Source organism: Physcomitrium patens, chromosome 1 (assembly GCF_059467195.1).
Source record: "Physcomitrium patens ecotype Gransden chromosome 1, ASM5946719v1, whole genome shotgun sequence".
Lineage (NCBI taxonomy): Eukaryota > Viridiplantae > Streptophyta > Bryopsida > Funariales > Funariaceae > Physcomitrium > Physcomitrium patens.
The window spans coordinates 14,418,115-14,430,638 of NC_143410.1; positions in this window are offsets into that span (position 1 = coordinate 14,418,115).

A 12,524-nucleotide genomic window follows, 5' to 3' on the forward strand; every position below is an offset into this window, starting at 1 on the left:
TATATGACATATTTTTTTTCTAAAAATATATTAGATATCTAACTATAGAAAGTTTAACTTTAATTTATTGGATAAGTTTGAATAAGTAATGCATTCTTATTATAGAGGCCAAAAAAATATAATAATATCAAAAGATATTCTATCGATAAAATGATTTATATTTAAGAAGCTTTATACATAAGGCTTTCTAAATCATTAGAAAATGTCCTTACATCCTTTATTATACCAAATCATATTTAATCATTTGTTGGTAAGTTTGATTTTCTATAAGTTCAAAGAAAATCCATAAACTTCTTACAAATATCCATCTTGACATCATAATTTTTCTATAACTCTATATCTCCATTTTTAACATATATATAAAGTCTTGGCTCCTAAAAACTCCTTTATTTTGTATAAAATATCCAAATTGCAGCAAAATTCTTTCAAAATATTTTTTCTACAAAGGATTTTTTTTTCTCCAAACTTTAGAAATTCATATCTCTTGATTCAACCGTTCAATTCTTTTCAAATTTTTAAATATTTTAGAATTTATCTTTATTACAAAAAAATTAATTATACATGTACTATAAATCATTTGACATCTTAGAAATCCTAGCAAGTACTTTAAATCCTAATTTATAAGCATCCAAATACTATTTTCTCTATATATTAAAAATCAAATTCTAAATACCATAAAATTTGTATATAAAGTTTATTAACATATTAATACATATTTTTAGAAATTTGAAGATAAAATCTTATCAAATTATCTAAGATATAGCAAAAAATAAAACTACTAGTAAATTGGATTTTTTTACTGCCTTTAGATCGCAAGTACTAACTTCAACTTTCTATAACTCTTTTATTTCAGCTTAGAATTTATCCAATAATATATAAAAAATATAGTTAATTTTTTTTTTTTTTTTCAATTCTATTTGCCAATTCTTCATTGCTTTTTGTATGCATGCGTTATGTCCAAAGGAGTGATAGTAGGTACAAGACCAATACCTTAACTTTAAGCGCCTATATCTTTTTCATAAAAACTCCAAATCACACCAAATTTGTACCAAAATCATAGCCAAAATCCTAAAACTTTTGATCTTACCATCTTAAATTCGAATGACCTTGAAAGAATAATCCTAGTTATTAATAAGGCCTTAGGCAGCCTCCTTGAAGCCCATTGGGCATGATTTTTGGCCAATAACAATGGATATTTCTATCATCCATCTCCATTCATCCATATAGATGTTATAATTGCTCTTTTTACTATCAAAGTTCTTTTCTAACTCTTTTTTTTTATAAGATTTACATGTTATATGCTCTAAATACCAAATAAAAGAAAAAAAATAAGATTTCAAAAGTCACTAATGTCTAATAAAGGTGGCTCTAAATATATAAAACTATTATCAATATAAATCATCTGAATAATAGCCTTTTTAAACTAACTACTTCAAAGTACTAATCTAACTATATTTTGTGACTAATTTAAATCTAATAATGTGACTCTTATCACATTATATAATAAATTATATATTAAATATTTATGTGTATTATTTTCATATAGTAGCCAAATTATAATACAACATGGATATTGTAGGAAGTCCAAATAGCTCAATCACCTTTTTTTCAAAAATATAATTCAATTCTATTTTCCATATATAACATCTCAAATACTTTGAATTATTCCTTCTATTAAATTGGTAAATTTTTTTAATCATTCCTACTAATACTTTGGTTTCCAAAGCTTCTTTGCAATCATTGCTTTATTGTTGTTGCATAAATAATAGAAATACTTGAAACATATTTGTAGTGTTGAGATCAAAATACATACCTTGTCCATTAGTAGAAAATCTATGTGAAGCTCGACTTGAAGCTCCATCCAAAGCTCTATCAAAAACTCCAAATTCAACCTTCTTGCTTATATTTTATCCTATATTTTAAACTATAGATGTAAGACTAATTACATAAATTAGCTAAGAATGCTTATTTTAATTATATTGTATTAATTCCAAATCACCAATACAAATTTTGACTTTGAATAAGAATTTTAAAGTCATTTCAACCATATAAAAATAAGACTTATTCCTTTGAAATAAGCTTCAAACTAACTCACAAATTTCAATTACCAAGCTTTGAAATAATCCCTATTTTGCCCTAGGTGGCCATTTTAGTAATTGGAGGTCTGATTTTGATACTATCCCACAAATGGTCAATTCTCAGGTATCAATTTAACCTATCTTAGGGAATTTTTAGCCTTATCCTACCTTCAACTTAATCCTAGTATCAACAATATTAATTATTTATCATTTCTATCTCATTTTTATCAATTTGTGATCTTTCTAAGGCACTAAAAGAAATTCTACAATCTAAAAGGTAAAATTATTAATCAAGCTTTAGTCTACTAGCTATTAAGATAAGAAAATAAATTAAGAGGCTTTTATAAAAGCTATTTTTAAATAACTTGAATTACTATTGAAGCAAGATAATTGAATATTAATTAAAATTTTAATTTTGATTATATTTTTATCATATAATTATATTAAAATATGACAATAGAAAAAGTAGTGATGCTCCAAAATACTATCTACTTCATACTCTTATTAGTCATTAATGACAACTAGTGGTGATAGTAGTAGTTGGTGTTTGTCCAAAAAATACCTTGACTCAATGTGAAATATTTTAAATCATAAAATATAGAAAATTGGATGGACCCGAATATGTGATGGAAGCTCAAAGTGGTATGCAACATCAAAAATTACTACAAAAATGTAAAAAGATCCAAGCTATCAAGGTGTCAACTTATGGATTTGGATTGATGTAAAAAGTAGAAAGTTGGTATTGGAGAGTAATACATAGTCACCTTCTTGGAAGATCTTGTATTATTGATGGTTATTCCTATATTATTTTTGTCAATTTTATGCAATAAAAAAGTAGTATTGTATTTCCTACAAGACCATTGTAAGTTGTTGTATAAATTCCTCAATTATTAAATTTTTAGTATCAATAAAATAATAAAGAACTATTGGCATAATTGGATATTGATTGTTATTAAAGAAGAATGGTGAATGACTGGTAGTTGCTTAAATACTATCATTATAAATAAATTCTAAGAGCATCAAATATTTATCCTAGTAATTATGATGAACCACCACAAATATCCGTAGCATATCTTCTAAGGTCTGATTTAAACCCTTTATTTGTCAATCTATTTGAGAATGGAAGGTCATGAATATGATAAATTATAAGTCTAATAGCTTGAACAAAGCCTAAAAGAAACTTCTTGTAAAGCATGGATTCCGATTTGAAATGATGATACAAGGTAATCTATGGTAACAAAAGACAATATTGAAGAGGAACCGTATAAATATTGAGGCATTAATATTAGAGCGTATCCTAGCCAAAAGAAGTTATTTTGAAAGTCAGTCCATAAAGACAAAAACTATAGTTTAATTATAGGGCTGTGAGCCTAAAATCCACCATTCTATGGAATATGTACTACACAACAAGCTCGAGAGGTAGAATGGAAGAACTCCTAGTTATAGAATTATTAAATTAATATGAATGCAGGTATTTGTAGTTTAATTAAAATTAATGCCTTCTAAGACTGGTTATCAATATTAAATTAAAATATTAAATGAAATTTACTATGAAAAAATGATAAAATAAATAAATAATTAAATCATTACTATTAATTCATAATAAGAATAAAAAATTAAGTTTAAATAGAAATTAAAAGTTAAAAAGTTAAATTGAAAAATTAAAGTTAATAAGTTAAATTCAAAAGTTAAAGTTAAAAGTTAAAATTTAAAAATTAAAGTTAAAATTAAATTAAAAATTTCAAGTTAAAAATTAAAATTTAAGTTAAAAATTAAAAGTTAAACTTAAAAGTTAAACTTAAAAATTAAAGTGAGAATATTAAAGGTTAAAAGTTAAATCTTAAAATTTATTAGCCAAAAGTCAAAATGTGGAGATTACAAGTCACTATGAAGTTAAAAGTATAAATATAATAAGAGAGGTAAATGTGAAGGTGCCTTGACAACATCCAAGGATTAAAGGTAGTGACCCCCTTCTATTCAAAACATTTCCAAAAATTTTAACTAGCTCCAAATTGAATGATTCTTAGTTTCTTATAAGGTTAACTTAAAGAAACTCTTGTTCCAACAAATCTTGTTGTAATCTAGTGATTTAGTCTTGAAAATTGCTCCTTTAAAGTTGAGTAATCCAAACTATCTTGGTGACAATTCTCCTTCACTTAGAAATTTTTTAAAAATCCAAATTATCTTTAAATCTAAAAAAAAATATTTCTTTCAAAGCTTAGCTTATAAAGTTCAATGCTCCCAAAATTTCAATCAAATCCAATTATAATGCACTGAGAAATACCTTCGTAGACTTGATTAATCCAAACTACAAAGGCAATCGACTCCCTCACACTCAAAATTTTACCAAAAATTTAATTCAACTCCAAATTGAGCAAGCCTTATCTTGTTAGAAAGTTTAAAACAAAAAATATAATTAAAAAGAATTTCAAGTTAAAACTAAATGTACTGAATGACAGATTAAGGAAAATCCAAGGCTCTTGAAACCCTTAGAGTATTTGGAAGGCCAAAAGAGCTATCTACTACAATGAAGTATGTTTTAAAAACCAATGACTACCATTTACAACTAAAAATTCATGCACATCCATCCACAAAGTTCAAAATAAGATTTAAAAATCTAAATGAAATTAAGATTAGGATTTTTAGCCAAATTTTGGCATGGCTTTGTCCTTCACCAAAAGAGGAGAGAGAGAGAAGGCTTGGAAAACCAAGCCTCTCTTATAAAATTGAATGAAGGCTCATAGAAGGGTGGCTATATTTCCACCCTTGATTTCTAAGATCCCTAATCTACATTTATAGCCTTTATTCATTCAAAAGCTAATTTCGTTACTAAGAGTGATGGCTATTGTAAGTGGTCAATTTTTTTTTTTGGCAAATCTAACTTCACCATTGTATTCAAAACATCTTTTTATGCTAAGATTGACTACTCACATGCCTCCATCTATGTTTATTTGTAATTTTTATGAAAGTATTTATCTCTAGAGATTTTAGCAATTATTGTAAAATCCTTCAAAAATGAAAATTTAATTGCTCTACTTGTATGTTGGAGGAGAAGGTCCTGATCTTATTTTCTTCACTCTATGAGGTGAATTCAATGGTGCCATTGCATTTGAAATCCTCTATTACTTGAAAAAACTACATTATCAATTGGATTTGTTGAAGTTAAAGAAAAAGCTTCAAAACCATCAATACTAAACTTCACTAAATCTTTTAGAAAGTTTTGATTCTAATTCACTCTAAATCATATGAGATGATTGTAGGTGAACTCATAGGCTCACAATCAACCTTTATAGTAATGACTAACAACTTCTAAATTATTAAAATTAATGAAATTACTATTTTAATTTTCTAATCTTTATCATATTGGTCTTAATTAACCTAACTTAAGGAATCAGACTAGGATTTATATCATCAAAGGTTATAATCCTAATAATTTGATAAAATCAGATTCTACTTATATAAATCCTAATCTAAATGCTCAATTATCATTAAATAAGAAAAAAATTAAAAAATAAAATTTAAGAGCATAAACAAGAGGTCACAAAGGCATTTGCAACAAATAATTAGCGCAAAATTGAATTTAGTTTTGGACTTTAAGTCTAGTTTATGTGATAAGTTATCTAACATGTTGTATTATTATCTTTTTTTGTATTCAAATTCAATGTTAAAGAATCACATTTATTCTTTTCAATGATGATGTTATGATTTTATATTTTTTAAATATAAACCATGTAGCAAAGGCCAATGGTTAGTTTAAACAATCATTGGCTTCTCTAATAGATAATATTGCCACACCTTTGTGGCATGTATAATTACTAAATATTCTCAATCACATATAGAGAAATTATAATTTGCCTTTAAGAGCTTATAAGATTCACACACCATACGTTAAAAGCCCCTATCAAAGTCTTATTGAAAGATTATATCAATAGCAAAGTAAGATGCATTAATGTCAAATATAAAGAGAAGGTTAAAATCTTATGATCATAATATTAGAGCAATAATAAGTGCCTTCTTCAACTTATTAAAGAACATTTTTTACTTTGTTTTTAATTCAAATAGAATGAAGAGAGTAATAAGAGAGCGTCCGTGTATTTTAGAACTGTGTTGTCACTAGAAAACTTGCTTTAAATTGGTGTATATTTATTTGTGATTAATAAAGATCTAATTGCTATATTGGAATATGCTTGCATAAGAACATAAGAAAATCTTTTAAGTTATGGATTTGTTCCAACAAGTATGTCACAAATTAATCTAGAATAATATCATAGTTTACATTCTTATCTATTTTAGACTCACAATCATTTATTGTGATTCTTTTTATTTTTTATTTTTAGAAATTAACACTCTATTTTTTATTCATTTTTATAGAAATTATAGCAATATGGAAAAACAAGACAAGATTCTTGTAAAGATGTTTGATGGTAGTCAATTCTCTATGAGGAAATATCACATAGAAATCATTTTTGAAGCTAAAAAAGTACTTTAGGTTATTCATGGTCATGAAAAGCAATCGATATTTGATTCAACTTTAATTTCTCTTGATGGACAAGCTCAAATAGATACTTGGGATGAAAAAAATACAAATGCATATATGTTTACTAGCAAGTCTATTATACAAAAAGTGCTAGAAAAACTAACTAGATGTCCTATTGCTACTACAACGTGGCAAAAGTTGTGTAGCCTTCGCTTAAAGAAGACTCTTAAAAGTAATTTTTGCTCTTCAAAGAAAAATTCTCAACTACGAGATGTAGATAATTGATGGTATTTTGACATATACATAAAACATCTCTAATATGACTATGATACTAGTAAATCTTTGACATACTATTTTTGAGAAGATGATTATTAGTAAAATGATATATAGCCTTCCTATTAGCTATAATAGCATTATAGTTGTATGATCTAATATTATTGAAATCAAATAAACTATAGATCATCTAGAAGAACGTCTTCTACAACATGAGAGTCTATTGCAATGCTAAAGAAGAGGTGATTTTGAAGTTCACCAAGCCTTTTTCACACTATTGCATGTTCTTCCTAATTGACATATCAACAAGACAAAAACAAAACTAACGCAACATTCAATATATGTGTGACTTCAAGTCATCACTAAATATTATAATTATAAAGCTTTAGGTCACAAGTTGCCAAATTGTACTAAGCTTAAGAACAAGTGATTCAATCACAAAGATCCTTGCAAAGTAGACAGTGGAATAAGTGATGCAAATATAACAAAAAGTCTTCAATTTTCTAGCACCTCTAATGACAAATCCAAATCTAGATTGGATTGTGACTTTACTTTTGTAGTTAACATTGTGATAGTCGGCCATGCACATGTAGCAAAATCTTTAGCAAACATATGGTTCACAAATAATAATGCAAGTATGCAAATGATTGATTGTTATGAACGGCTTTCAAATATAAATTACATTTTCTGAGGCGTATATACTATTCAAATTGCAAACAATACCAAATTATGGGTCAAAAGTTGTAAAAACATTGGAAATAAGTATAATATTGATAGCCAATACCAAAACGGTATATTTCATGATGTATTATATGTTCTAGGATTGAAAAGAACTCTCTTCTTTGTAGGACTTGTCTCCAAAAGAAATCTTTCTTTCATCACCTATCATGGTCAATGCAAATTCAAAACACAAACTAAGAAGAAAATATTCAAAAGAATTGGACTTTACAAGTTGTATCAATTGAATATTAAATTCATCTTTTCAAAAGATTTTGTTTTCATACCTTGCATAGATGACTACAACAAATAAGTCATTTCATCTACCAAAATACTTTATTGAACTACAAACTTTTTCCACACAAGCAAATTCGCTACATAATAGACTTTTGTAGAAGGAGAATTGCATTGCATTTCAAAATTTGTTTTTATCATGTACTAATCTATCTTTTTCAAAAACTACACATATACAAGATATAAATGCTGTAGCCTTTTCTACTCAAATTACTTCAAACTTTCAAGAAATCCATCTATGGTAAGAATGTATGGGCTATGTGAATATTCCAACAATTTATCGTATGAATAATTGCAGCAATTTCTAAGTTTTCAGATTAAATTATAATGATGTGCTCTCTCATTCCTGCAAAAGATGCATGAAGAATGAATAACACAAATTTGTGTACAAACAAGATCCTACAAAACAATGATCAACAATTCTAAGGCAGTTAATTCATGGTGCCGTTTCAAGAAAGAAAACTCAAACTCCTTCTTAAAATAGATCATTATATTACATCTTATACAAGGATGATAGAACTACATATAAATTTGTTCATTTTGCTAAATAAAAGTTTGAAGCTTTTGGATCCTTTAAACATGTTGTCAGTCTTATCAAACGTGACACTAGCAACAATGTCCTTGTTTTATGAACTTATCATGGACAAAAAATTTGTAATACAAATTTTGACAATTTTATCAATGAAAATCATATTGAATGGCAAACAAGTATTTGCTTATATGCCGCAACAAAATGGCTATATTCAACATGATAATCACATCGTCTTTGAAATGGCTCTCTACTTACTTTAAGCTAAAGATCTTCTTCCAAAATTATAGGCCAAGGTAGTTCATATGGTAGTTTATTAACTTAATTGCACCATCAATTGTCGAGTTGGTGGTATTATATCCTATGAGTTATGGTTCAAAAAAAAACCCACAATGAAACACTATCAAATTTTTAGTTCATTATCATGGCTTTTTATTAATAATCAAATACATACAAAAATGGACTCAAAGAGCATCCAGACTTATTTGTTGAATATTCTAAAATTAGTTAGTTATATAGATTATAGAATCCACTCACAAACAAAAAACTCAAAAGCTTAGATTATATTATTGATGAAGCATCTAAAAAATACAGGATTGATACTCTACCAAACTTTGATTGGAATAGCCATGCATATCTACTTATTCAATCCATGTTGCATTATACTTCTCAATCTTAGCTTGTTATAGCTATGCAAGCTTCTGAAACCAACAAAACTTCTTCTTATAACCACCAACTAAATTTTGACTTTGTAGCAAGAGCTTCTTCAAAAAATTAAACTTAGAAATTTTAAAATTCATCCAAGAATGATTCTATGTAAGAAAAACGATCTTTATCTCAATCAATGGGAGGTCTTATTCCATCAATAGGAGTTTCTCCTTATGCAAGATCAAATCTCGTGACTAATTTGAACAATGGAAGATTCCAATAAGTTAGAGGTCAATCATTAGTACCTAATGTTGATGTCAATCCATCCATTTTCACATACCATTTATAATGAGATTCTACCACAAAACCTACTAGCTAAAGTACCTTTGAGACCTTGCTATAAATCCATACAAGAGCTTTTGCTTAATACTCCAAAGATTGATAACTTCTCCAAAAATTCAAATTCATTGTAAGATATGTTCCATATTGAATCTCCAATCTTGCAACCACTGTGAACTAAAACCATCTCTTTTTCTCATGCATTTCTAGCATCAGTGGGAGCTTTCATGCATGAACCTCAATCATATGAAGAAGCAATATCTTCTTCAATTTCAATGTCATAGAAATAAGCAATGGGCCATGATAATCAGTCATTAATGGATAATAATACATAGGATTTAGTTCCAAAACCACCACAACAAAAACTCATTTGCAATAAATGAGTGTATAAAGTAAAATATAAGTCACATGGAAATATTGAAAAGTACAAACCATGCTTGTATGCAAAGGGATTCATTCAAAAGCCAAGAATAGATTTTACAAAGATATATTCACCGGTAATCTATTATGATTCTATCAAAGCTACTTTTGAAATTGCCATGGCTAAAGGGATGCAACTCCAATAATTTGACATTGGCATGCTTTTTTTAAACGGGGATTTAATTGAAGAAATATATATATATATATGTGTGTGTGTGTGTGTGTATGAGTCTCATAGCTATGAGGATCCAACAAAACCTATTCACTATTGCCGAGTGAAAAAAGAACCTTTACGGTTTAAAACAATCTACATAACAATGGAATATTAAGATCTCAAGATTTCTAAAACAATTTCAATTACTTGTAACTAAGGTTGAGTCTTGTGTCTATTGCAACCATAGAGAATTACACACCATCATTGGAATTTATGTAGATGACAAAATCATCATTTCATTACTACCTACCTATATTAATGAGATTTTACAATACTTGCAAATTACATTTTATGTTATAACAAGAACAATGGATTACTTTTTTGGATTTAAAGTGGAACATTGCTTCATTATTGGATCAATTTTTCTACATCAAAAATCACATATAGATGATGTGCTCTTATGTATCAGCCTCTTAGATGCACACAATGTTTCAACACCAGTAGACATATATGCAAAACTCTAAAAGAACAATGATCTAACTAATGCAGAGGTACATGTTCCATATCGTCAAGTTGTGGATTATTTAATATATGCAACTATTATTATGAGACCAAATAATTGATACAAAGTCAATAAGGTGTTCTTATTTCAAGACAGACCTCATCAAAGCCATTGGACAACTGTTAAACGGATCATGTAATTTTTAAAAAACAAAAATAAAAATAAATAAATAAATCATACAATTGTATAGATTATACTATGCAATAGAAAGAGCACCTCTACAACTCATCAACTATGCTAATGCTGTTTTTGAAGGAAAGTTGGACAATAGAATAAAAAAAACTTATTTCATATATATGTATAGAAACAAAGCCATTGCTTTGTAGAGCCGCAAGAAAGGATGCATGATATCATCAACCATTATGGTAAAATTAGTAGCACTTGAAAAATCTACAAAGAAAATAACATGGCTTTATCGACTTTTGAATTCATTGCAACAACCATAGAAATTACCAACAACCATCTATTGCAATTATCAAACAACCATTGTCCTTGTAAAAAATCTTGAGTACCATCATAGAACAAAACATATTGATATGAAGTATTTTTCAATTAGAAAGTGTTACAAAAATCAGACCATGGATTTCCAATATATTCACACAACAAACCAAATTGCAAACATGGTTACAAAACCTCCACCTTAGGACACTTTCCAACACCTTTGATAATTGCTAGGCCTTCAACTATTCCACAAGGATGAGTGAAAGACACAAAATTAGCATTCTTTGTAGAATGGTTGTGGATAAGTGGGAGTATTGGATGTATATCCATTTTCATTCTACATCCAAATTTTACATCCATTGTAACCTCAATTGCTTGTAGAGATTCAATGGATATTGGATTTAGTTTGAAAAAAAATAATTAGAGAGTATCTATGAGTTTTAAAACTACGTTGTCACTAGAAAACTTGTTTTGAACTCATGTATATTTGTTTGTCATTAATAAAGATCTAGTTGCTACATTAGAATATGCTTGTATAAGAATGTAAGAAAATCTTTTAATACCAATTTATTTGCTTCATCATACAACCACTATCCACAATCTCAATAGAACAAAAAGCATTTCGGGCTTTGGCTTTGGAGGCCCTTTCTGTGCCTTGAAGTGGCTTCCAAACATTTTTCCAAAGGTGTGTGTGTGTGTACAAACTCTAAGAATCCCTAGCATTGTGATTGATGATTTCCATTCACTCTTTAGTCTATCTTGTCATGTGTGCAATCACATGCTGAAATTTGTGTGTGGAGCCAATCCATTGTGTGTGTGCAAGCCTTGTTTCTTCCACTCATGCCTTTGTCAAGGCAGCAACGAATGACACCATTCCAACATCCCATTTAGGTCCAACACTTTTTAAAACTTTTCCAAAGTTGTCAAATAAATAAACAAGTATAGGACAAATCATAACCAGGGATGCTTGAGATAAACCTACTACCAGTTGTTCTGGGTTGCCCCACAAATCATGTTTCAACTTGGATGGAATCCAAATTGGATCTCACAGTCCCACCCATTCCTCCTCCTCCTCACACCATGCACAAGCACAACGTAATGCGAAATTTTGGGTTCCCTCGCCTTATTTGTTCCGCAACACAACACATTCCTGCGAGTCGTTCGGTTTGGGAACCACCTCACCTCCCGGCAACGTTTCAGCTGGCTTCGGCTACGCTCGGACAATCACCGCCGGATTCAGTGGAGCAAGGGAGGGGGACCCGTGCTCCAAAGCCTTGCTCCAACTCATCGTTCCCCCAGCGTCCTAGCTGTCCAAGCGTCGGAGGCCGTGAGGGAACCCTCAAACTACAGTTTGCGCTGGCCCATCCCCGGAAGGTCAAACGCAAGGGCCTGCTTTCCTCATCCAGCTGGAGTGGAGTGAGAGGTTGACGAATCGTGCGCATTATCGTCGCAAGTGTCCCTACCTTTTGCATTTCGCAAGGAGGGGGGGTCTGCGGAGATTGCACACTGTTCTCCTTGGGGGGAGGGGGGGCATCGTCCAATTCCCCACGCTCCCACCATTCAGACCTTGAGCTCTGCGTGCCTAGCTCAGC